This window comes from Ambystoma mexicanum, chromosome 10 (assembly GCF_040938575.1).
Source record: "Ambystoma mexicanum isolate Mex_15411 chromosome 10, UKY_AmexF1_1, whole genome shotgun sequence".
NCBI lineage: Eukaryota > Metazoa > Chordata > Amphibia > Caudata > Ambystomatidae > Ambystoma > Ambystoma mexicanum.
Window position 1 is genome coordinate 1,630,125,156 of NC_090932.1, and position 27,145 is coordinate 1,630,152,300.

At 48.8% G+C, this 27,145-nt stretch overlaps 1 protein-coding gene across 11 annotated transcripts in view; it reads left to right on the forward strand.

Annotated features, from left to right (window-relative positions):
* ARVCF (ARVCF delta catenin family member) overlaps positions 1-27,145 on the forward strand; it is a 2,420,581-nt gene that overhangs the window by 246,753 nt on the left and 2,146,683 nt on the right. For all 11 annotated transcript variants that reach the window (XM_069620022.1, XM_069620031.1, XM_069620027.1 and 8 more), the window contains exon 2: positions 17,096-17,208. The gene's annotated coding sequence lies outside the window, so the exon portion shown is untranslated. The remainder of the gene's footprint in view (positions 1-17,095; positions 17,209-27,145) is intronic.

Consider the following 27,145-nt stretch of genomic DNA (forward strand, 5'->3'; position numbering starts at 1 on the left):
TCCTGGGCGTTATGTTCGGTGAATATTCATTGCTGAAATTACTGAATATTTTTGATAGTATTTCTTACAAGACCTCCAACTCTCACAGTGTCGAGCTTCTCGCGAGACTTCATCCGCTAAGGAAGCAGGGCAAGGAAAGCTGAAGTGCTCCTGCCAGCCCCAGCAGCTCCGAGAAACGCCATCATGTGCGGGAGCCCTGCCATTGCAACCACGGGAGGGAGAGAGAGAGAGAGAAGGGGGGAAGGGGGAGAGAGAGGGGGGAGGGGAGGAGGGGGAGAGGGAGAGAGAGAGAGGGAGAGAGTGAAGGGAAGAGAGGGGAGAGCGGAGGGAGAGGGAGAGAGGGGAGAGGAGGGGGAGAGGGGGGAGAGGGAGAGAAGGGAGAGGGGGGAGTGAGAGAGGGAGAGAGGGGAGAGGGAGGGGGAGAGAGGGCGAGAGAGAGGGGGAGAGAAAGGGAGAGGGAGAGGGAGAGAGAGAGAGGGAGGGGAAGAGAGGGGAGAGGGGAGGGAGAGGAAGAGAGGGAGAGAAGGGGGGGAGAGGGGGAGAGAAGGGAGAGGGGAGGGGGAGAGAGGGAGAGAGGGGGGAGGGAGAGAGAGAGAGGGGGAGGGGAAGAGAGGGGGGAGGGTGAGGGAGAGGGGGAGAGAGGGGGAGAGAAGGGAGAGGGGAGGGAGAGTATGTGGATAGAAAGAGGGAGAGGAGAGAGATATGGAGGGAGAGAGAGAGAAAGAGTGGGGGAGAAAGAGAGAGAAGGGAGAGGGGAGGGGGAGAGAGGGAGAAAGAGAGAGGGAGGGGAAGAGAGGGAGAGAGGAGAGAGGGGGAGAGAGGAGGAGGGAGAGGGGGAGAGAGAGGGAGAGTAGGGAGAGGGGGAGAGAGAGGGAGAGTAGGGAGAGGGGAGTGGGAGAGAGGGAGAGAGAGGGAGGGGAAGAGAGGGGAGGGGGAGGGAAAGAAGGGAGAGGGGAGGGGGAGAGAGAGGGAGAGAAGGGAGAGGGGCGGGAAAGAGGGAGGGAGAGAGGGGGGTATGGGATAGAAAGAGGCAGAGGAGAGAGATATCAAAGGAGAGAGAGAGGGGAGAGAGGAGAGAGAGAAGGGATAGGGAGAGAGAGTGAAAGAGAGAGAGGGAGAGAGGGGGAGGGAGAGTATGTGGATAGAAAGAGGGAGGAGAGAGATATGGAGGGAGAGACAGAGAAAGAGTGGGGGAGAAAGGAGAGAGAGAGAGAAGGGATAGGGGAGAGAGTGAAAGAGAAAGATACAGAGGGAAAGAGGGGGGAGTATCGAGAGAGGAGAGAGAGAGAGAGAAGGGATAGGGGAGAGAGAGTGAAAGAGAGAGGAGGAGAGAGGGGAGAGAGGGGAGAGGGAGGGAGAGTATGTGGATAGAAAGAGGGAGAGGAGAGAGATAGGGAGGGCGAGAGTGGGGGGACAGGAGAGGGGAGAGAGACAGAGGTGGGAGAGAGAGAATGGATAGGGAGAGGCAGATAGAGATGATGAGACAGAGAGAGGGGGAGTGAGAATTGGGAGAGGGGAGAGCGAGAGAAAGAGAGAGAGAAGGAGAGAGAGAGGCACATGGAGAGAGAGACAGGGTGGGGATAGGAGACAGAGAAGAGAGAGAGAGAGATTCGAAGGAGAGAGACAGAGAGAGAGACGGAAATAGATAGAGCGGGAGAAGTAGAGAGGGAGAGGAGAAATGGGGGAGAGGACGAGAGAGAGAAAGGGAGGGAGAGAAAGAGAGATAGAGAGAGAGAAAGAGAGGGAGAGAGAGAAAGGGAGAGAGAGAAACTGCAGAAGACTGTTATAGTCTGGGATAAGCTGACCAGTCAGCTCAGATTTCAATTCTGGATAGTCACTATATATTCTGGCCAACAGGTCAGATTTATGGATACACATTCTGGCAAATAGTTGTGTTGAATAGTTGTGTTTTATTATTTGTAATGTGTAGCTGTGTTTGTGTGTCATTGTTAGCAGTATAGTTAAATGTGTATGTATAGGTGTGTGTAGGTTTAGTTGTTCATAGTTATTTACACATAGTACATGTTATTACCCGGGCAATGTGTATAGTGTTGGGTAGTCTTCAGATACAGGGGAGGGGGTAGTAAAAAAGAGGTGTGGATGTGTGTCCCGGAGAGAGGCAGGTGAGGGCAGCGGCGGCCTGCCAGAGTCCGCCCAGTGGGCGGGACCACCCCTGGCCCCCTCCACAGCGGGCGGTACCAGGTAAAGCTTAGGGGTGTCTTCTATCAGACCCACTCTATGGATCTCCCTGTGACCCCTCGAAGGGACAGCGGGCAGAGGGGGCAGTCCAGAGAAAACACGTAGGCATGGGGATGGAGAAGAGGGCTTATGGAAAAGGAGGGGATGCTTATTCAAATATGTTTAAGATATTGTGTTTTAGGTGCTTGTATTAATAAAGAGGGGTCCCCGTTGGGATCCATAAAAAAAAATCCACCTTGGTGCCTGTGTCCCACTGGAGTGGAATTAGGTAGGCTCAGGTCCTGTTTAACAACCACTTTCTTTGCAGGTTGTAGTCCGCCCATTCCTTTCCAGCTGTTCTGGCGGTTTGGGGTGGTTGGTTCCAGTGGGGAATGCCCCTGGCCCGGGCCCAGGGGGGTGAGGTGCACCCTCTTGCTCCGGCTATTGGTGGAAAGCGGGGGCTTCAATGCGCAAGTGGGCCATTGCTCCAACTGTAAGGACACATACATATCAGAAAACATAGGGGGGGTGGAATGGTTTATAAGGGGTGCGGAGTAGGGAATAGAGTTAAATCAACAGTAGAAGGGGCACCCCCTAAAACGAAAACAAATGTCGATGAGTTGTTTCGAAAAAAATATTTCAGCAAAAAACCCATCGAAAAAATGACATTGATAAATGAGCATAGAACTGCTCACTCACAATGGGCCTCATTACGACCCAGGCGGTAAGTTACCGCCTGGGCCGTGACTTTACCACCATGGCGTAAACTACGTTTACGCCATGGTGGTTGGCGGACTTACCGCCCCATTCCGAGGTCGGCGGGGCGGTAAGTCCCCAATCCCCATTTACCCTTCCCCATTCCCATTTTTGCCCCATAGGGCATAATGGGAGTGGGGAAGGCGTTAATTACGCCACCGTAAATTACGGTGGCGTAATTAACATCAAGTTCCCTTACCGCCATGGTTATTTACACCCGCTAGAAGCAGGTGTAAAATCCGCCATGGCGGAAAGGGAACTCGTGATTGGCGGTAAGGGGTCGGCGCAGCTAACGCTGGCGCTAACCCCTTACCGCCAGGGTCGTAATGAGGCCCAATGCCTGAGTGTCTGCCCCCAGTAATGGCAGTATTTCCACCATACGTCAGCCGGATAAAGAGGGCGTGTAGTGATAATGATGTGTTATTTATATAGCGCCTTAATCCAAAGCGCTTTACAGAGCACATATTTACATACAATATCACCCAACCGAAATTGGTACTAATTTATCGACCTCGGAAGGATGAAAGGCCGAGTTGGCCTTGCCGGGACTCGAACCTGCGACCTGCAGATCACGCTCAAATCGCAGCAGCAAGCGCTCAACCCGCTGAGCTCTCTTACCGGCATTAATGTTCGTACTATGACCACACTCAAATACTGGACAGCACTTGTGTATCCTCGTACTCCTGCACCACTTGTGCTGCTGCAGCACTCTTGGTATCCTGTGATTGTATTTAGAGATTAATCACACTTCCAGGTGGATTTACTGGAGGGGCCCTTTTAATCTCCTACACTGGACGGATATCCCTTTGCTACTTCTTTCACTCACTGACTCCTCCAGGAGCAAGCACACACTCACGTTGAGTGTGGTGGGCTCTGCGTTCATCTCTAGAGTAGATACACTGGTGGCCAGCCCCCCACGACACCTCCCGGGGTGAGGAATGAACAGGCGTGTTGACAATCGTGGTTTTAACGTTTCTGGAAGCTGGCTATAAGCCCTCGCTGCTCCGTGAAGCTGATGGCCGATGTCTGTGCATCACTGGTACCCCTTAGTTTGGGGTAACAGTACTTGAGGGAGAACGGTCAGAAAGCACGTCCCGGCTGGAACCTGATGCCGGCTGAGGCTCCTTAATACAAGGCCAGGCAGGCTCTGGCTCTGTGTCTACCCGCACCACCAGTGGTAGCCAGGCAGCTCAGAGCACTTTGGCCCGCAGCATGGTGAGGGGCTCCAGTGCCACACCGAGGAGCAGAGGCGCTGGGGGGGGGGGACTGAGGGGGAGTCCCAGCATTAGCTTAGCCCCGGATCATTTCCAGACCTAGCAACACCCCTGCCGAGGGGTGCGGCACAGTGAGGCTGAAATGTTGGCCAAAGTGTGGAGCTACCGGCCAGCAAGGGTGGCGATGCGGCCTCAGCTTTTTCTGTAGACTCTGGAGCAGGGCTGGTCATTGGGCCGGCTCTCGCTGGATCCGAGATCCGGCACCAGATGTGTAGCCGGATCTCGGGATCCTGCCAGAGTCTGCACCCCAAACCCTTGCTCTGTGCTGGGGAGAAGAAAGAAAAAAAAGGGCACGTGAGCAAACTGTAACTTCCTCTGGTGACCCCATGCAAGAGGTCAAAAGAGGAAGTTACAGTCCTCAGCCACGACCCGGTTTATTTATTTATGCAATGTTGGTCGGATACATGGACACGGATTATTTATTTATGCAATGTTGGTTGGATATGCGTATCCGACCAACATTGCATAAATAAATAAGTATACTAACATTGCATACATAAATACCCCTATTAACACCACCCACTATGCAACCACCCAGCTGCTTTCAGAGGCGAGCTGCAGGAGCTGTACTGGGTGTGGTTCAAGTAAAGGAAAACGTTGCTTATGGCAACAGAAATACGTGTGTTTGAATAGTACCCAAGGGGAAGTTTTTTTTTTTAATAAAATGGGACGCAAATTGTGCATATAGTGAAGAAGATTTACTCAGCCTCACTGGTCAAAACTATTACCCGCATAGTGAAGTAACTCATCACCAGTGCCATGGAAGTGGTTTAAAGTGGAATTGATATATAGTTTGGAAAAGAAGCAGCATGAAAGAAATAGCGCCATTTTAAACTATTATGTTGGACATTTCTTTTGACCGAAGGTCAAGTGCCAGCTCCGTCCCCCTTAGCTCCGCCCCCTTGGGAACCGCCTTCTCCCCTGCCGATACGCCACCCCCACCCCAGTCCTTGTGGGATCCCCACCAATTTTTTTTCCATTTCCACCACTGCTCTGGAGGATACAGACCATGGAGATGTTGGGATGAAGCTGGCGACCATTCCAAAGTCTAGACGAGCCTGAGTAGATGGCCCTCGAAATTGGCCTATTGTCAAGTTCTATGATGTACCCTGAACCCTCTTTATTCCAGCTTTCTTTTTATTTTGGGGTAGCCCAGCACTGTTCGGCCCGCGTGCTCGTGGCCTGATAGATGGAGCACCCTGGCCCCTCTGACAGCCGAGCTAGCGCTCACACACATCAGCTCACGCTTCCAACACTGTGCGCCTCAAGTGTGACCTAGAAAAACGCGGCGCCCTTCACGTCGCGCACTCTAATTGCGCCTCGCGGAAGACTAATGGGCTTCTTCTAGGCAGCAAAGTCGGAGCTTGTGGGGTACACGCCTCCCCGCGCCTCGTCCGCACCTGCGTTAATTAAGGCGTTAATGAGGTCTCTGTGCGGATAATGAGGTGAGAGTATTGTGATATTGATGTTCCAATGGAGAGATTGTTGTGGCGCTGCAGCTCAGGGGGTGCCACCTCTATAGATTTATTCTGGGGGAGGTCTTCTTGTGCCGATTGCCAATGTCTGGACCGCCCCCTGGTGGTGGAACTGCAGACCGAAGCTCGGCGGCTAAACACAGGCCCTGTACCCCCGTCCTAACTAACGAACACTGTGGCATTAGGCCCTTGCTTAAAGTGTGTGTGTGGGGGGGGGGGGGGGGGGGCTTGCCAGGGCGCAGCCCTGGCACGTCTTTCTGAGCACCGGCACTTATGGTCTCAGACTCAGCTAGAGTGTGGGCTGCTGTTTTGGCTACTTTATTATTTTTGCTGTCAGTCGCTTGTAATCACACAATAACAAGCAAGGGGAAAACTTAAAAAATAAATAAAAACAATGGGTCCCTTCCCTGCCATCCATGGAAGGTCCTCTGGGTCCCATAAAGTAAGGGAACGATGGCAGATTTCCCTGAGAAAGGAATGGTGCACCCCTCAGTTATCCCCATTCCCTGCCATCCGTGGACGGTCCTCCCGGTCACATAAAGTAAGGGAACGCTGGCAGATTTCCCTGAGAAGGGAATGGTGTCCCCCTCAGTACCCTCCCTTCCCTGCCATCCGTGGACGGTCCTCCCGGTCACATAAAGGAAGGGAACGATGGCAGATTTCCCTGAGAAGGGAATGGGGTACCCTTCAGTTACCTCCCTTCCCTGCCATCCATGGAAGGTCCTCGGGGTCACATAAAGGAAGGGAACGATGGCAGATTTCCCTGAGAAAGGAATGGTGCACCCCTCAGTTATCCCCATTCCCTGCCATCTGTGGAAGGTCCTCTGGGTCCCATAAAGTAAGGGAACAATGGCAGCTTTCCCTGAGAAGGGAATGGGGTACCCTTCAGTTACCTCCCTTCCCTGCCATCCGTGGAAGGTCCTCCCGGTCACACAAAGTAAGGGAAAAATGGCAGATTTCCCTGAGAAAGGAATGGTGCACCCCTCAGTTATCCCCATTCCCTGCCATCTGTGGAAGATCCTCTGGGTCTCATAAAGTAAGGGAACAATGGCAGATTTCCCTGAGAAGGGAATGGTGTACCCTTCAGTTACCTCCCTTCCCTGCCATCTGTGGAAGGTCCTCCCGGTCACACAAAGTAAGGGAACTATGGCAGATTTCCCTGAGAAGGGAATGGGGTACTCTTCAGTTACCTCCCTTCCCTGCCATCCGTGGAAGGTCCTTTCGGTCACACAAAGTAAGGGAACGATGGCAGATTTCCCTGAGAAGGGAATGATGTACCCTTCCGTTACCTCCCTTCCCTGCCACCCGTGGAATGTCCTGCCAGTCACACAAAGGAAGGGAATGATGGCAGATTTCCCTGAGAAGGGAATGGTGTAACCCTCAGTTACCTCATTTCCCTGCCATCCGTGGAAGGACCTCCCGGTCACATAAAGTAAGGGAACGATGGCAGATTTTGCTGAGAAAGAAATGGAGTACCCCTCAGTTACCTGCTAGGGGAACCTCTGGTCTCTCTCCTTGCTCCCTTCGCCTTTGTCTCCCTCTATACCCATACACCCCACCCTTTCTCCATCTCTCTTTGTTCCTTCCTGCCTACCATTCCTCCATCCACCTCTCTATTCAGCCTTCTCTGCTACCCTCTCCCTCTGCCACCTCTCTCTCCATCGCCTTTATTCCTTAAGTCCATCTCTCTCCCTCTCAGACACCCCTCTCCCCATCACTCTCTCTCTCTCTCGATGCCCCTCCATTTCTCCACGCCTCTCTCTCGCTAGTCTTCCCTTTCCCCATACTTCTGTGTTCTCGATCTCTGACTCCCCATCCTCCTCTCTCCCCATCCCCCTGAATCTCTTTCTCCCTGTCACTTGCTCGCCCTCTCATTTTCTTTCAATTACCCTTTCTTTCTTAATGTGCCTCTTCACCCCTCTCTTTTCCCTGTCCCACTCTATCACCTGCCTCCTTTTCCCCTGAACTTCCTATTCCCTCTCTTTCACCTGGCCCCGTCATCCCTGTTCCTGCAGACTGTATTATTGGAGGAGGATAGCACCGGGGCAACGCCCTGGTCTTGGAAGCAATGCCACGCGAAGCAACAGAGGTTCGAAATCCCGGATCCACGCTTAGAAACTGAACTCAGGTACGGTATTAGGCGCGCTATAAAAAAACATTTAAATAAAAATAAAATAATGCCCTTTACTTGGCTCAGCCCTCGGGCCTAATCCATCGTCTGCAACTGCTGCAGAACCTGGCTGCTAGGCCAGCCGCAGCCACTCCCTACGGTTCCCACATCTGCCCAGTGCTGCATTCTCTGCACTGGCTCCCAGTGAAACCAATATATTTCTATAAAGGAGATAAGATTGAACTACAAATCATTTAACTAGACCCTTCAATCCAAAAGAAAAGACTCCCTGATTATCCGGCATGCTAAATCCATAAAAAATAGACTGTATGCTATGAAGTATCAAAAATATAATATACATTTATTAGGAACAATATAAATTCAAAACTAAAAACATAAATAGACCCAAAAACCATGGAACACAGTGGAACAAATAACCTAATACCTAGACCTATCGTCTAAAATCTCCTAACATGATTACACTAACACAAAAGACATAAAACTAAAACAATAAACATTCTACATGTGTTGTAAAAATAATTCCCAACATGTTTCTGTTCTTCCAAAGCCTCAAACGGGTGAACATTCTTCAGGGGAAAACTTCTGTAAAGTATGTTGTAGTCTGCTTCAACACTGTGTATAATGGGTCAATTTTCACATCACAAAAATGGATGTACCTTCACTGTGTAATTTCTTCAATGGTGTGCTGGCAGTTAAAGCTACACCCAATGCACCAATCACTAGGTGCATATATTGTTACAACAGGCGCATCAAGTTCGCCCCAATATTCGGTCAAGAACGCTTCAGTAATTAAAGACTCCCGATAGAAAATACATCGATAGGAAATTCATCGAGGAAAGCATGGAGTCCAAATCCAATGATTTATCACAACAAGATATCCAAAATTTCGTGTCACCACCGCCAAATAATGCGGCAGTGAAATCAACCGTGCGTTCGTTCGATCCGACAAAACCAGCAGGTACCACACGGAAGCGTTACTGGATTTTTGGACTCCATGCTTTCCATGCTTTCCTCGATGAATTTTCTATCGATGTATTTTCTATGTTGTCCTCCAAGGAAACATGATAGATGTAGATGACTATTGTTTACCCTGATGACTGTAGGACGGAGGCACTCTATAAAGTTTTCCAGGTGCTTTAAGTGTATGCCAATGTGTGATTTCGAATTCTTTTGTCTCACTTGAAGAGGCCCTTGGTTTGAGCTTCTGCCTGCCTACATAACAGAGCTGATAAAACTACAAGTGCCAACATTCACAGGGAGGGGAGCTAACAAAATGAGCACAGATGATCATGACACACCCGGCGTGGTCGAATTTAAGGGCTCGGGTCCTCATTGTAACCTATGACCCCCTGAAGCTACTCTAGACATGCACCATCCTTTGTGTGAAGGAATAGTAAATGGAAGAGGGGAGAGGCCTTGTGAGCTGCCAGAGTGGGTGATTAAAGCCTGGCTAAGCCTGCCCTTCGTCTGGGAGTTCTGGCTCTGGATAGGATCAGTAGCACGGTGCAAGCTGTGCTGCCAAGCCTGAGAGTGTTTCAAGTGTATTTTTAATCCAGGCTGTGTTTTGGCTCCAAGAGGCGCATGCGCCAGGAGAGCAGATCCAAGCTTCCTTCCTAGGAGGAAGTGGAGACTCAAGATGCTCCGGTGGAAAGCCAGCCTTCTGAGGTGTGGGATGCGGCAGGTGTAACGGAGAGGCCGCTTGGGTGCTGCACCCACTCCTCACGCCACAGCCTCGCTCCTCATCCTTTAACCCCCTCACCCTTTGATACAGTGCACCCTGCACCACCCTACACATGGAGCCCTCTGTTACATCCGCCTCACGGCTCGCATGCGCGGTGACGTGAGGTGCAATAAAGATACCGCTAGGCCGGAAGCCCGCAGTTCGGGAGTGGCAACTGTGTGACGTGTCTTTCACTGGCGCCGCGCTGCACCCCACGTGGCCTAGAATGCCCGGCAATCTCCAGATCCTGATCATACCCCCCCAGCGGCAGCACCGGCCAGGGATATTACACATCCCTCCCCGCTTCCTCCACAATCCTGCATGCATCCCAAAATGGTGCCCACAGTGACTTGCTGCTGATAGTGCCCTTGGCAGCTGCCTACACTTGTCTTCTGGTAGCTTGTACTTTCCACCACCTGCACCCTTTGCTCTGCCTCTTCTGCCCTGCCTGCCCCACCACCTGCACCCTTTGCTCTGCCTCTTCTGCCCTGCCCGCTCCACCGCCTGCACCCTTTGTTCTGCCTCTTCTGCCCTGCCCGCTCCACCGCCTGCACCCTTTGCTCTGCCTCTTCTGCCCTGCCCGCTCCACCGCCTGCACCCTTTGCTCTGCCTCTTCTGCCCTGCCCGCTCCACTGTCTGCACCCTTTGCTCTGCCTCTTCTGCCCTGCCCGCTCTACCACCTGCCTCCTTTGCTCTGCACCTCTACTCTGCCCCATCAACCTTGCGCCCACAGCCGTGTGCCCGCCATAGTGCTCCTCCTGCCTGGCTGTACCTGCTTATCAACCATCCACATAGCAGTCTGGCCCTCATGATGTGTTTCCCAGTATCCTGGCGGTAATAACAGCAGGATACCGGGAAACGGTAATACCGTTACCGGGACACGGTCCGGTGGACGGCACACGGTCCGGTGGAATGTCCACTGTATTCCGACTGCCGGTAACAGTGGTAAATCCTCATTCCATGGAGTCCAGTTGGACTCCATGGGGATTGATATGATATGATATGGTATTTATAACGTGCCTATACACAGGTGTTTCAAGGCATGACGAGTCAAGGGAGGGTAACAGAGGGAGGACAAAGACAGCGATCTTACTAGGCCTAGTGATATTGTGATCGCACAAGTGCAGGGGATAGGGGAGGGGAAAAGTGCCAGGGACAGGGGAGGAAGGGCGATTGCTGTACAAGATACCAAACACAAGTAGTGTAGCCAGTCGGTGGCAAGTGCAGGGATTAAGTGAAGACAGCAGGTGTCTAATAAGTGCAGATAAGAGGCTGTAGGGTTGCAGAAACTGACCCAAGTGCTGGAGTTGCCAGGAGGCAGTGCGGGTGTGCAACTGGGCAGGCAGGGACCTTTGCCCGAATTCAGAGGGTAGCCAAGTGACCACTGCAGTATCAGAGAGGAAATCAGCAGGTGAGAAGGAGAGAGAAAGCAGAAGCAAAGAGGAAGGTCTTGTGCTTCCGGAACCGGAGATGATTCTCCTCAGGTTTCAGGGAGGCAGCGAGGCTGTTCCAGAGGGAGGCACCAACCGAAGAAAGAGATCTACCCCCAACTCGTTGCTTGGAGAAGCGACGGACCCTGAGAGAATTGGAGGTGGAGGAGCAAAGAGCTCGAGTAGGAAGATAAGGGAGGCCGCCCAGAGAGTGACATGAAAGGAAGGTGCAGGTGTGCCGATGAGAAGGATCTCCGTCTTACTGGCATTAAGGCAGAGGTCATTGGCGGCACACCACTCCTGGATAGCAGACAGTCAGTCAGCGATGAGAGAGGGAGAAGAGGTGGCAGAGGTGAGCCTGAAAACGAACTGTCATCCAAATAGCACTGAAAGCCAGTATTACTGAAATTGGTAATACTGGTTCTGGTAACACCGGCTATTTTTGCCGGTACAGTGGCAAAATAACCTCCAGCTTTTAGATGGAGCTATTTTCCAGCCATCTCACTAACAAACCTGTACTATGCAGTGCCGAAACCTTCCCGGTGTACGGTAATACCGGCATGTTGTTATAATAAGAGGCATTATCTTGATGTAGCATGCTGTGCAGCAACTAACTTTGACATGTTTTGTTTTACTGCTCACTTGCCCACGTGCTTTATAACGCACCATTTTCAACAAAAGTTCCTAAAAATGCTCTCCTAAGTGCTCCTCAGTTTGGCACGAAAATGACAAAGCCTGAGCTGCTTCTGCAAGCCACTTTTGGTGGTGGTGCTGCCAGCTTAAAGTAGGACCTATGTGCATATTCCTTTTTCTAAAGCACCCCCTTTCCTTGTGTCTGACTGTAAACTGAAAGCGCGTTTCATTTAAAAAAAAAAAACAATCCGAACCACAGATCTTGGTTTGTCCCGTGTCAGATTTGGGGCATTCCACAGGACCTGGTTTTTCTCTCATGCAATTCTGCATGCTTGTAGTATTCACACTGTAAATGCAGGATTACAAGTGCCAGAATGCAAAGTGATGAGATCCTGCTGGCCGAAATTGGTGGGGCATTTCCCACCTGGTATGGGACAACTTAAGATCACTGTAAATGTTCCTCTAGCTTGTACCTAGGTGAAAACGCTACCTGCTTGTAGTCATTGTTTGATACAGGCATACGGCATGTTGTTATGCACTGTGTAAATAAAAGGTGCGTTCCCTGAAAAAAGAACAATAGACGTTATGTAAATGGACTAGATGAGTTTGCAAAGCTCAGAATAAGATTTGTACTTAGGTAACTGCTTTCGGTGTTGGGCCCTACCATGTGATAATGGCCCGCAGCCCGAGCATAGTGAGGATATTTCAGAAGGGCTGCGGGGCCTTAGCATCCCGGAGTGGTCCATCAATGAAGGCACCACTTACATTATCTCCCACAACCAGCACTAATGGCCATTTTTTTCTTTTTAATAAAAATGCTCACTTGCAAACTTTTTTTCATAAAAGAAAAAGAGGAAGCCCAAAGAAAGCCGGCCACCTGGGCAAAGAGGACATGTGCTAAAAAATAACCCTTTTTAGATTTCGATTGTTGCTGGCCCCGGGTTAGCAGAGACGTGGAATTGGATCAGGTGGGAGGAAAATTTACTGTAGTGTGGTCTAATATAGCACCCTTCTGTCAATAATGTTGCCCTCGCTGCTCATTGGCTCTTTAAAATAAAAGGAGGCCAAGGTGTGTTAGCTGGATGCCAGGGGCAGAAACCTTTGGTGTTCATGGATGCAGGTCGGAAGTATCCGTTACCTATGTGTCGATCTGAACATCTCTATGCTGTGTGCGGATGGTACCGGCCGTGCAGGTTAGTCATATGGGCAGTCACTGGATTATGGAGTGCAAAAATGAACTTCATGGTTGTTGATAGAAGATGGATAGGGTCTGAATCTGTTAAGTGCACGAGACGTAGGAGGTCGTCTGCAGGAGTGTGGGAGGTGTAAGAATGCAAGATTTTAGTAGAGGGGTTGAGGGATGAGGGGGCGGAGAGTGGGGGTGAGGGTGTTGGCCCTTCCCGGTAATTGGTGATAGATTTCACTGAGATTAAAGGTTTGGGCCTGTGCCACGCAGGAGAGGTTTCATGAGCCAGCTTGGTTTCCCGCAGATGGTAGTGCCAAGACTTTAAAACGTTTCTTCTAAATTAGCCTGCGTTTCTGAAACACAGTTTTTAGGGTGTTGCTATTATTTTTCATTTCTTTCAAAGTGGTTGGTTGAAAAGCCAAGTTTTGAGCTGTGTTTCCTGAAAGTCAGGTGGTTCTCCTCCAGGCGGAGAAGTTTGGTTAGTGGCAGATTTAAGGAAAAGGGCCCGTGGGCAAAAATGAAAAAGAGCCCCAGGTGGCCGGGTCATGGAGGCAGAGCCTAGAGGGGGCAGAATGGCACAATAATTAACTTTAGGGACAAATGCTAAAATAAATGTAAAGTTCAGTTTTTTTTACAGTATTCTGTGTTTGTGGGCCTGACTCTAGCTAGAGATAGCTGTGCCTCCTCGCCAGGTTTTGCTGTCAATTTTGTTAATATTGAATGATCAAGCCTGAAGCTAATGTTGGAAATGATAGGGTTTGAGGCAATGGGCAATAACATGGGCAATGGGAAGGGACGTTACAGGAGGTGATATCACTGGATAATTCCTACAGCATGCAGAGCCATTGTGTGCATCTCCCCGGTGTTCTGACCCCACACACTTGAAATGTCATTGTACATCTTAGACTTAAAGGAGTTCACCTTCTAATCTCAAAACATCCCAGAGGTTAGCTTTTCTTGTGGGTGCTGCTTGTGGCACTTGAAAGACGCATAACTCCTACCCAGCACACCCATAACTCCTCCAGCTCCATGTGGCCCTGCATCAGGGCACTGAATGGGAATGGAGAGGGAATAAGGGCAGGGTAGTGAGGGAGAAGGAGCAGGTGACATGAACACTGATGGGTCAGGAAAGTGGCGAATGAAGGAGGGCAGAAGCGTGAGGGGAGATGGAGAGTGAGTGAAGGCAGGAGATAAGGTGATTGAAGGGAGCCAGGTGAGGGTAAAAGGGCAAATGGGTGCAGAGAATGATCGAGGGAAGGAAAATGGGGCAATAGTTATGGGGCACAAGAGGGAGTGGAAATGCAGACTGAAGAGGATTAAAGGGAGGGGAGACAGAGAGCAGTGGGTTCAGGACTATAAGGAGCATGGGGAATAATGGAGGTCTAATGAGTCAGGGAGAAATGAAGAGTGTGGGAGGGCAGGAGAAAGGGAGAGAAGGGAGGCAAGTGAGCGAGGAATCGGGAGTGGAGGGGCAGCAATGGAAAGGCAAATGGTGTATTGTGGGTAAATGAAGGAGGGAAGAATTGAGCGAAGGAAGGAATGTGAGTATGCAAATAGCAGAAAAATGAGAACTAGAGCGGGATCTTTATAACAAAGAGCCTTTGGTTGAAATGGTGAAAGAAAAAGGCACAGCACCTTTCCCACTGCTCCCCAGCACCCCCAGGATCAGCTTTGGGTAAACCTCATTTCAATAAACCGATTAGATGTTGATAACCCAGCCACAGGGGCGCCTGGGCAAGGACTGTTGTCCCTTAAAAGGTGCGATTGGTGGGTGATAATAAATGGGAGCAGAGTATGTAAAATGATGGCTCAAGCTTACTACCTTATATTGAATTCTCTTTCACTGCCAATACCATTTTTTTTTTAAAAAACCAAATGATATTGTTTTTAGGTCCATATTACTTTGCAGGCAGCTACTGCAATCATGCATTCAAGGTGGCAAAAATAAAGCTATACACATCTTTTTGCTTGACCTATTTCTATAAGAATGTATATATTGCCAGGTTGTTTTCTTATGTGATTTGTGTACTTTTCAAGGCATTGAAAGAATATCTGATTATTTCATTTTTGAAAACCCAAACTGTATAAATAAAAATGTGTGACCTATCACTGCAAAGTGATGTAGTTAAGCGCTTAAATTGCAGCTTAGGTACAAATACTGATTTCACCACTTTAGTTAAATTTGTGATCCTGGGCAAATAATTTAATCTCACTGTGCCTGATCTGCTGACATTGGGTGTTGCTAGAAGTCATTTAGTTTGCAATTCTTGCTATGAGGAAACACTCTCATGGTTTACTAAACTATTGAGTTGTTGCATATTGTTAATAGTCAATATTTATATATTGCACAGCACATTATTCTCTTGGCATTGCAAACCTCTGTTAATGTCTTTACCAATGGTGTCCTATTGTATTGAAGACTGATGTCACTGCTTGTAATGTTATTTACTGTGATGTCCCTTCTGATCATGTCAATCCATATCTTGCAAGTTAGGGTTCTGCATATCTTTTGCTGGCCAGACCCAGATGACACATTTGAACATATCAGTGCCTTGTGTGCCCAAAAGTCCCACAGTGTTGTGATTCTGTTGTTCACTGTATGTGTTTAAGAGCATCTGGGGGGTGGGGGAGAGGGGCCCAAGCAGCTGCCCCTGTTTTGGCAGTCTTACTACACAGCAATATAGTTCTTTCTATCATGGCATTACATGTGCACTTTGCCATGTGTGCATGTTACAGGCTGTCCTTTGCTGGTTGCTGTCACCTTAACTGAAGACTTTAAATGTGTGCTTTGAAGCCGGCACGATATAGACTGCCTTTGATAGCACACAGGATCCATCAGTGTTCTCAACTCTTTGCCTTTTACTCTGGTTTTATCTTCGTTAGCACTTTGCTGAGCGAGTAAGTACAACTTTTCAGTGGCAGTTTAGTGTTTCAGCTCCCCTCTGGCTGCTTGCCCCTAAAGAGCAGTCAATTGTATCCATTCTTATCTAAGCAATCCAAGAGTGCTGCAGACTGTGTCTACCCCACCTAACTATAGGCATGGGGGGCACAGTCAAATTGAAATGGGCCCCCACGAGCCGTGACACATGTTTAACGGGGCCCTGTGAGCGAGCGCTAAGAGGCTCTTTGCCATTCCAATGTGCCTGACTGCCAGCAGGGATGGATGAAGGTGTGTGTGTGTTGTGGCTGATGTGAGTAGATTGGGAAGGTGGCTGGCCAGGACATGGCAGGTCCCGCTTGTCTTTTGTCTGTCATCCGAGAGCTAAATCCGCCTCTGGGTTTGTGTTGGGTGTTCCACAGTTTCGTGGCCAGAACTGAAAAAGAGGATCCTCCTTGCCATTTCTTCTTGAAGTTGGTCACTAGTACTAGTGCAGCATCGCGGGCCCTAAGTGTTCTGTAAGGAGCGATGTGTTGAAATGTACTTTTGCAGGGGGAGTAGCACCGTCCGTGGTATGAACGACAGGCGATACACCAGGTTTTGAAAATTCTGAGAAGTCTTACTGTTGCATTTTCATCTATTTGAATTTTCTCAATTCGGCAATCTGAGAGTCCGAGATAGAGGCCTTTTGCATAGTCCAGTTTGTTTAGCATTGGAAAAAAGATGGCCATGGCCCTGTGGGGGAATGTTGAGTAAGGTAAAATGAGGCGTGGCGTGCGCAGCTCGGAGACACTGCTTCTGATGGGGGCTCTGACCCGTGGATCAAGAGTGAGGGTGTTGTCCATTGTGTTCCAAGATTCCTTACTGTGGTTGATGTGTTTGGGGAAGGGCCCATTTCGTCAGCCATGGGATTATGGTGGAGTTGGAACCAGTAGGGCTTCAGAGCACCGGCTCTGTTTTGTTAGGGTTGAGTTTTCGGCCCTAATTCATGGAATTATTTGCGTGTAAAACAGGGGTTTGCGTGCCATTCTGCCCGCAAATCCCCATTCGTCAAACAGGGATTTGCGGGCAGCATGGCACGCAAACCCCTGTTTTACACGCAAATAATTCCATGAATCAGGGCCTTGGTCTGTTTGCTGTCATCCATGCTTCCACCTGTGCAGGCAGTTTTTAATGTCTGGGGCGTTTAGTGATGGGTGGTTGTTTTCTTGTGTCATATTTTCTCATTTACTCTTCACAAGCGATTTTAAATCTGATATATTGTGGGGTGGTTAAAATATTCAAGAATGAGTTCTCTGACCCCCCTTTGGGGTCACGCGGCACTATACAAAACCCTAAAATTAAAAAATGAATACATTGGCGTTGGCCGGATTTGTTCGAGCCTCCAGTAGAGGGTTGTGTCTCCTCATTTTGTCATTTTTGTATGTCTTGCAGGTATTCAAATTTGATTTGTTCTCGTGTCTTTGGATCTGATGACCACAGTGAGGTGACTCGGGTTTGAGTTCATCCCCGCTGTTTGCGGATAGGAGCAGCCAATCGAACCACAGGTAGGTGACTTAAAAAAAATATTTTGACTTGTGTTGTTTCCTCGCCTGGCAATCTGCCATTCTACCAACCTATTCCAGTGAAAATGCGGATCTAAATGGGGATCCTGTGGAATCCACCTGCTGCACAGATCTTTTGTGGCTCCGCATGAGGGATAGTCCCCCCAGATTCATGTCACAAGGGGACGCATTGCCTATGCAGATATTTAAAGGGGCAGCCACTTTTGGGGATTAATGGTTGCAAGCAACATTTGAGAAGAATGTCGTGCACTCCAATCTAATTACTTCTGCGTTTTAATGTAAGTGTCTTTTTTATACGTTTTTTAAAAAGTTTTTGAATAAATCAACGGATAACATAGCACATGCAACAAAAATAACATGAAATTTACAGGCCCCCTCCAACCATCCTCCCTTCCCTCAATGAAAAAGTCCAGGTCTAGCAAATCAAGGCAGCGCATGTATTTGTTTAGCATTGTTTAGCATTGTTTAGCATTGTTTAGCAAGAACATTCTTGTTCCCCCTTGTTCCCCTCCCCTGCCTCGTCGTGCCTTGAAACGCTTGTCTATAGGCGCGCTATAAATAAAATATACTATCTTATCATAGCACCCCTGTCCACAGTCAAAGCACAGTTATCAGAGTCTAATTTCAATATAGCGCCAACCAGTTCCCCCAGATTTACCGATGTGTGCCCAAAGATTTTCTATCTATGGGCCCGGTTCATGGAATATTTGCCCAGTTCGAAGTGACTTTGCACTGCTGAAAAGTGACGTTGCACTGCCGGCACAAACCCTGATTCATGGAACTGTGCAAAGTGTATTTTTGCAGTGCAAAGTCAGTGCAAGTGGTAATTTCTGCAGTACATTCCATGAATGCGGCCCTGTGCATATTCTCTCTTCTGGTGAACAACACCCATCCAGGCCTTCCTTCCACCTTGTGGAGTGTGGGGGTCACTTCTGTACCCCATTTACCTGCATAGTAGCCCCAGCTCGTGAGATAATGTCCCCCAAACTCCCAGATGTGTAAAAGGGTCCGTTTAGGGAAGGCCGGGTTTTGATGCTGTCTAACCCTAGATAGTATTATGGAAATCCTTGTCCAGAAGGGTGGTATTTTGTGCTAAATGCCACATGAAATGGAAGACTGTCCTCCATGCCGGCCTGTGCCACACAATGTAAGTTTAGCCTCGAATAGTGCACTCTGTGAAGAATTTAGTGTTGTACGAACCAAAGCCTTCTATGGATTGGGGGCTGTCTTGGTGAGGTTACAGCACCTGTCTAGTCTTCCTTCTCCAGGTCCTCTAGGTCTGAGGTCAGTTTTTCTTTCAGTTTTGTCAACGGCGGGGGTGTGGGTGGGGGGCGGGTTAAGTTGCTTATTGCCTGCTATAGTGTCGTAATCACTTTGTTCACCAGCTTTCTTGATAATAGGCTTATTTCAAGTGGCGTGTGTGCCGCGAGAGTCAACCCGTCTTACATTGTTTTTATCAGGGCATTTTTCAGGCGTGTAGGATTCCCGTGCTGGAAAATTATATTTTACTATTAAGCTTTGCAAGGATTCCAGTTAATTTTGCAATACAATATCTCACATGGCTGTAATACCCTTCCCACTGCATCGTAACATGTTACCTGGCTTTGTGGCCTCTGGGATGTGCAGTGACATAAGTGTCCCACTACATCTTAACATGTTGCCTGGCTTCGTGGCCTCTGGGATGATGGGTGACATCACTGTAATCTTCGCACTGTATCTTAACATGTTGCCTGGCTTCGTGGTCTCTGGGATGTGCAGTGACATCAGTGTAATCTTCCCACTGCATCTTAACATGTTGCCAGGCTTCGTGGTTTCTGGGATGTGCAGTGACATCAGTGTAATCTTCCCACTGCATCTTAACATGTTGCCTGACTTCGTGGCCTCTGGGATATTGGGTGACATCAATGTAATCTTCCCACTGCATCTTTACATGTTGCCTGGCATCATGGCCCGTGGGATGTGCTGTGATATCAGTGTAATCATCCCACTGCATCTTAATATGTTGCCTGGCTTCGTGGCCTCTGGGATGCTGGGTGATATCAGTGTAATCTTCCCACTACATCTTTACATGTTGCCTGGCTTCGTGGCCTATGGCATGTTGGGTGACATCAGTGTGACCCTCCCACTGCATCTGAACATGTGCCTGGCTTCGTGGCCTCTGGGATGTTGGGTGACATCAGTGTAATCTTCCCACTGCATCTTAACATGTTGTTTGGCTTCGTGGTCTCTGGGATGTGCAGTGACATCAGTGTAATCTTCTCACTGCATCTTAACATGTTGCCTGGCTTCGTGGTCTCTGGGATGTGCAGTGACATCAGTGTAATCTTCCCACTGCATCTTAACATGTGGTCTGGCTTTGTGGCCTCTGGGATGTTGGGTGACTTCAGTGTAATCTTCCCACTGCATCTTAACAGGTTGCCTGGCTTCGTAGCACGTGGGATGTGCAGTGACAACAGTGTAATCTTCCCACTGCATCTTAACATGTTGCCTGGCTTCCTGGCACATGGGATGTGCAGTGACATCAGTGTAATCTTCGCACTGCATCTTAACATGTTGCCTGGTTTCCTGGCATGTGGGATGTGCAGTGACATCAGTGTAATCTTCTAACTGCATCTTAACATGTTGCCTGGCTTCGTGGCCTCTGGGATGTACGGTCAGTTCAGTGTAACCTTCCCACTGCATCTTAACATGTTGCCTGGCGACATGGCCTATGGCATGTTGGGTGACATCAGCGTAATCTTCCCACTGCATCTTAACATGTTGCCTGGCTTTGTGGCACATGGGATGTGCAGTGACATCAGTGTAATCGTCCCAATGCATCTTAACATGTTGCCTGGCTCCGTGGCACGTGGGATGTGCAGTGACAGCAGTGTAATCTTCCCCTGCATCCTAACATGGTGCCTGGCTTCGAGGCCTCTGGGATGTGCAGTGTTATCAGTGTAATCTTCTGACTGCATCTTAACATGTTGCCTGGCTTCGTGGCCTCTGGGATGTACGGCCAGTTCAGTGTAACCTTCCCACTGCATCTTAACATGTTGCCTGGCGCCATGGACTCTGGGATGTGTGGTGACATCAGTGTAATCTTCCCACTGCATCTTAACATGTTGCCTGGCTTCGTGGCCTCTGGGATGCTGGGTGACATCAGTGTCATCCTCCCACTGCATCTTAACATGTTGCCTGACTATGTGGCCCGTGAGATGTGCTGTGACATCAGTGTAATCTTCCCACTGCATCTTAACATGTTGCCTGGCTTTGTGACCTCTGGGATGTTGGGTGACATCAGTGTAATCTTCCCACTGCATCTTAACATGTTGCCTGGCTTTGTGGGTCTGGGATGTTGGGTGACATCAGAGGAATCTTCCCACTGCATCTTAACATGTTGCCTGGCTTCGTGGCCTCTGGGATGTTGGGTGACATCAGTGTAATCTTCCAACTGCATTTTAACATGTTGCCTGACTTCGTGGCCTCTGGGATGTTGGGGACATCATTGTAATCTTCCCACTGCATCTTAATATGTTGCCTGGCTTTGTGGCCTCTGGGATGTTGGGTGACATCAGTGTAATCTTCCCACTGCATCTTAACATGTTGCCTGGCTTTGTGGCCTCTGGGATGTTGGGTGACATCAGAGGAATCTTCCCACTGCATCTTAACATGTTGCCTGGCTTCGTGGCCTCTGGGATGCTGGGTGACATCAGTGTCATCCTCCCACTGCATCTTAACATGTTGCTTGGCTTCGTGGCCCGTGGGCTGTGCAGTGATAAAAGGGTAATCTTCCCACTGCATCTTAACATGTTGTCTGGCTTCGTGGCCTCTGGGATGTTGGGTGACATCAGTGTAATCTTCCCACTGCATCTTAACATGTTGCCTGACTTCGTGGCCTCTGGGATGTTGGGGACATCATTGTAATCTTCCCACTGCATCTTAATATGTTGCCTGGCTTCGTGGCCTGTGGGATGCTGGATGGCATCAGAGTAATCTTCCCACTGCATCTTAACATGTTGCCTGGAGTCATGGCCTCTGGGATGTGTGGTGACATCAGTGTAATCTTCCCACTGCACCTTAACATGTTGCCTGACTTTGTGGCCTATGGCATGTTGGGTGACATCAGTTTAATCTTCCCACTGCATCTTAACATGTTGCATGGCTTTGTGGCCTATGGCATGTTGGGTGACATCAGTGTAATCTTCCCACTGCAGCTTAACATGTTGCCTGGCTTGGTGGCCTCTGGGATGTGCAGTGACATCAGTGTAATCGTCTGGCTGCAGCTTAACATGTTGCCTAGCTTCGTGGCCTCTTGGATGTACGCTGAGATCAATGTCTATGGCATGTTGGGTGACATCAGTGTCATCCTCCCACTGCATCTTAACATGTTGCCTGGCTTTGTGGCTTGTGGCATGTTGGATGACCTCAGTGGAATCTTCCGACTGCATCTTAATATGTTGCCTGGCTTTGTGGCCAGTGGGATGTGCAGTGACTTAAGTGTAATCTTCCCACTGCATCTTACCATGTTACCTGACTTCGTGGCATCTGGGATGCTGGGTGACATCAGTGTAATCTTCCCACTGCATCTTAACATGTTGACTGGCTTTGTGGCCCGTGGGCTGTGCAGTGACAAAAGTGTAATCTTCCCACTGCATCTTAACATATTGCCTGGCTTCGTGGCCTGTGGGATGCTGGGTGACATCAGAGTAATCTTCCCACTGCATCTTAAAATGTTACCTGGCGTCATGGCCTCTGGGATGTGTGGTGACATCAGTGTAATCTTCCCACTGCACCTTAACATGTTGCCTGACTTTGTGGCCTATGGCATGTTGGGTGACATCAGTGTAATCTTCACACTGCATCTTAACATGTTGCCTGGCTTCGTGGTGTCTGGGATGCACGGTGAGTTCAGTGTAATCTTCCCACTGCATCTTAACATGTTGCCTGGCTTCGTGTCCTCTGGGATGCTGGGTGACATCAGTGTAATCTTCCCACTGCATCCTAACATATTGCCTGGCTTCGTGGCACGTGGGTTGTGCAGTGACATCAGTATAATCGTCCCACTGCATCTTAACATGTTGCCTGGCTTCGTGGCACGTGGGATGTGCAGTATTATCAGTGTAATCTTCCCACTGCATCTTAACATGTTGCCTGGCTTCGTGGCCCGTGGGCTGTGCAGTGACAAAAGTGTAATCTTCCCACTGCATCTTAACATGTTGCCTGACTTTGTGGCATATGGCATGTTGGGTGACATTAGTGTAAACTTCCCGCTGCATCTTAACATGTTACCTGGCTTTGTGGCCTATGGCATGTTGGGTGACATCAGTGTAATCTTCCCACTGCAGCTTAACATGTTGCCTGGCTTCGTGGCCTGTGGGATGTGCTTCGACATCAGTGTAATCTTCCCACTCCATCTTAACATGTTGCCTGGCTTTGTGGCCTCTGGGATGTGCAGTGACATCAGTGTAATCTTCCCACTGCATCTTAACAGGTTGCCTGGCTTTGTGGCCTATGGTATGTTGGGTGACATCAGTGTAATCTTCCCACTACATCTTAACTTCTGGCCTCTGGGATGTACGCTGAGATCAATGTAATCTTCCCACTGCATCTTTACATGCTGCCTGTCATCATGGCCCGTGGGATGTGCAGTGACATCAGTGTAATGTTCCCACTGCATCTTAACATGTTACCTGGCTTCATGGTCTGTGGGATGTGCAGTGACATCAGAGTAATCTTCCCACTGCATCCTAACATGTTGCCTGGCTTTGTGGCCTCTAGGATGTGTGGTGACATCAATGTAATCTTCCCACTGCATCTTAACATGTTGCCTGGCTTCGTGGCATCTGGGATGCTGGGTGATATCAGTGTAATCTTCCCACTGCATCTTAACATGCTGCCTGGCTTCGTGGACTATGGCATGTTGGGTGACATCAGTGTTATCTTCCCACTGCATCTTAACATGTTGCCTGGCTTCGTGGCCTCTGGATGTGCGCTCCCCTTAGTGTCATCTTCCTACTGCATCTTCTGCATCTTAACATGTTGCCTGGCTTTGTGGCCTATGGCATGTTGGGTGACATCAGTGTAATCTTCCCAATACATCTTAACATGCTGCCTGGCTTTGTGGCCTCTGGGATGTGCAGTGACATCAGTGTAATCTTCCCACTGCATCTTAACAGGTTGCCTGGCTTTGTGGCCTATGGTATGTTGGGTGACATCAGTGTAATCTTCCCACTACATCTTAACTTGTGGCCTCTGGGATGTACGCTGAGATCAATGTAATCTTCCCACTGCATCTTTACATGCTGCCTGTCATCATGGCCCGTGGGATGTGCAGTGACATCAGTGTAATGTTCCCACTGCATCTTAACATGTTACCTGGCTTCATGGTCTGTGGGATGTGCAGTGACATCAGTGTAATCTTCCCACTGCATCTTAACATGTTGCCTGGCTTTGTGGCCTCTAGGATGTGTGGTGACATCAATGTAATCTTCCCAATGCATCTTAACATGTTGCCTGGCTTCGTGGCATCTGGGATGCTGGGTGATATCAGTGTAATCTTCCCACTGCATCTTAACATGCTGCCTGGCTTCGTGGACTATGGCATGTTGGGTGACATCAGTGTTATCTTCCCACTGCATCTTAACATGTTGCCTGGCTTCGTGGTCTCTGGATGTGCGCTCCCCTTAGTGTCATCTTCCTACTGCATCTTCTGCATCTTAACATGTTGCCTGGCTTTGTGGCCTATGGCATGTTGGGTGACATCAGTGTAATCTTCCCAATACATCTTAACATGTTGCCTGACTTCGTGGCCTCTGGGATGTGCAGTGACGTAAGTGTAATCTTCCCACTGCATCTTAACATGTTGCCTGGCTTCCTGGCCCGTGGGATGTGCAGTGACATCAGTGTAATCTTCCCACTGCATCTTAACAAATTGCCTGGCTCCGTGGCCTCTGGGATGTGTGGTGACATCAGTGTAATCTTCCCACTGCATCTTAGCATGTTGCCAGGCCTAGTGGTCTCTGGGATGTTGGGTGACATCAGTGTAATCTTCACACTGCATCTTAACATGTTGCCTGGCTTCATGGTCTCTGGGATGCACGGTGAGTTCAGTGTAATCTTCCCACTCCATCTTAACATGTTGCCTGGCTTTGTGGCCTCTGGGATGCCGGGTAATATCAGTGTAATCTTCCCACTGCATCTTAACATGCTGCATGGCTTCGTGGCCTATGGCATGTTGGGTGACATCAGTGTAATCTTCCCACTGCATCTTAGCATGTTGCCAGGCCTAGTGGCCTCTGGGATGTTGGGTGACATCAGTGTAATCTTCACACTGCATCTTAACATGTTGCCTGACTTCGTGGCCTCTGGGATGTGCAGTGACGTAAGTGTAATCTTCCCACTGCATCTTAATATGTTGCCTGGCTTCCTGGCCCGTGGGATGTGCAGTGACATCAGTGTAATCTTCCCACTGCATCTTAACATGTTGCCAGACTCCGTGGCCTCTGGGATGTGTGGTGACATCAGTGTAATCTTCCCACTGCATCTTAGCATGTTGCCAGGCCTAGTGGCCTCTGGGATGTTGGGTGACATCAGTGTAATCTTCACACTGCATCTTAACATGTTGCCTGGCTTCGTGGCCTCTGGGATGCCGGGTAATATCAGTGTAATCTTCCCACTGCATCTTAACATGCTGCATGGCTTCGTGGCCTATGGCATGTTGGGTGACATCAGTGTTATCTTCCCACTGCATCTTAACATGTTGCCTGGCTTCGTGGCCTCTGGATGTGTGCTCCTCTTAGTGTCATCTTTCCACTGCATCTTCTGCATCTTAACATGTTGCTTGGCTTTGTGGCCTATGGCATTTTGGGTGACATCAGTGTAATTTTCCCACTGCAGCTTAACATGTTGCCTGACTTCGTGGCCTCTGGGATGCGCAGTGACATAAGTGTAATCTTCCCACTGCATCTTAACATGTTGCCTGGCTTTGTGGCCCGTGGGATGTGCAGTGACATCAGTGTAATCTTCCCACTGCATCTTAACATGTTGCCTGGCTCCGTGGCCTCTGGGATGTGTGGTGACATCAGTGTAATCTTCCCACTGCATCTTAGCATGTTGCCTGGCTTCGTGGTCTCTGGGATGCACGGTGAGTTCAGTGTAATCTTCCCACTGCATCTTAACATGTTGCCTGGCTTCGTTGCCTCTGGGATGTTGGGTGGCAGCAGTGTAATCCTCCCACTGCATCTTAACATGTTGCCTGGCTTTGTGGCCTCTGGGATGTGCGCTCCCCTCAGTGTCATCTTTCCACTGCGTCTTAACATGTTGCCTGGCTTTGTGGCTCATGGCATATTGGGTGACATCAGTGTAATCTTCCCACTAAATCTTATCATGTGGCCTGACTTCGTGGCCTCTGGGATGTGCAGTGACATCAGTGTAATCTTCTGACTGCAGCTTAACATGTTGCCTGACTTCGTGGCCTCTGGGATGTACGGTGAGTTCAATGTAATGTTCCCACTGCATCTTTACATGTTGCCTGCCTTTGTGGCCTCTGGGATGCTGGGCGACATTAGTGTAATCTTCCCACTGCATCTTAACATGTTGCCTGGCTTTGTGGCCTCGGGGATGTTGGGTGACATCAGTGTAATCTTCCCACTGCATCTTAACATGTTGACTTGCTTCGTTGCCTCTCGGGATGTTGGGTGGCAGCAGTGTAATCCTCCCACTGCATCTTAACATGTTGCCTGGCTTCGTGGCCTCCTGGATTTGCGCTCCCCTCAGTGTCATCTTCTCACTGCATCTTAACATGCTGCCTGGCTTCGTGGTCTATGGCATGTTGGGTGACATCAGTGTCATCTTTCTATTGCATTCATGTTCGTTTGTATTATTCTGAGCCCAGCTGATGGTAATGGATTCTTCCCCGAATTCCATTTTCTAAGTAACAGAATATAATGTATTATTAATAATTGACAATTTGGGCTGAGTATATGGCAACAATCAAGAAAGAGCAGTTTGAAATTATAATTAACTGTGAATACTAGCTTGCGTCACATCTAGACAGAATTGTGAATATTAGCTTGTGTCACATCCAGACAGAACTGTGATTATTAGGTTGCATTACATCTAGACAGAACTGTGAATATTAGCCTACATCACGTCTAGACAGAATTGTGGATTTTAGCTAGCGTCACATCTAGACAGAATTGTGAATATTAGCTTGCCTCATATCTATACAGTATTGTGAATATTATCTTGCGTCACATCCAGACAGAACTGTGAATGTTAGCTTGTGTCACATCTAGACAGAATTGTAAATATTATCTTTCGTCACAACTAGTCAGAGCTGTGAATATTAACCTGAGTCACATCTAGACAGAATCGTGCATATTAGCTTGCGTCACATCTACACAGAATTGTGAATATTAACCTGCCTCACATCTAGACAGAACTGTGAATGTTAGCTTGCGTCATATCTAGGCAGTATTGTGAATATTATCTTGCATCACATCTAGACAGAGCTGAGGATATTAGCTTGCGCCACATCTAGACAGAACTGTGAATGTCAGCCTGCATCACATCTAGGCAGAATCGTGCATATAAGCTTGCATCACATCCAGACAGAACTGTGAATTTTAGGTTGCCTCACATCTAGACAGAACTGTGAATGTTAGCTTGCTTCACATCTAGAAAGAATTGTGAATATTATCTTTCGTCACAACTAAACAGAGCTGTGAATATTAGCCTGTGTCATATGTAGACAGAATTGTGGATACTAGCTTGTGTCACATCTTGACAGAATTGTGAATATTATCTTCTGTCAAATCTAGACAGAGCTGTGAATATTAGCCTGCATCACATCTAGACAGAAATTTGGATATTAGCTTGCGTCACATCTAGACATAATTGTGGATATTAGCTTGCATCATATCTAGACAGGAAGGTG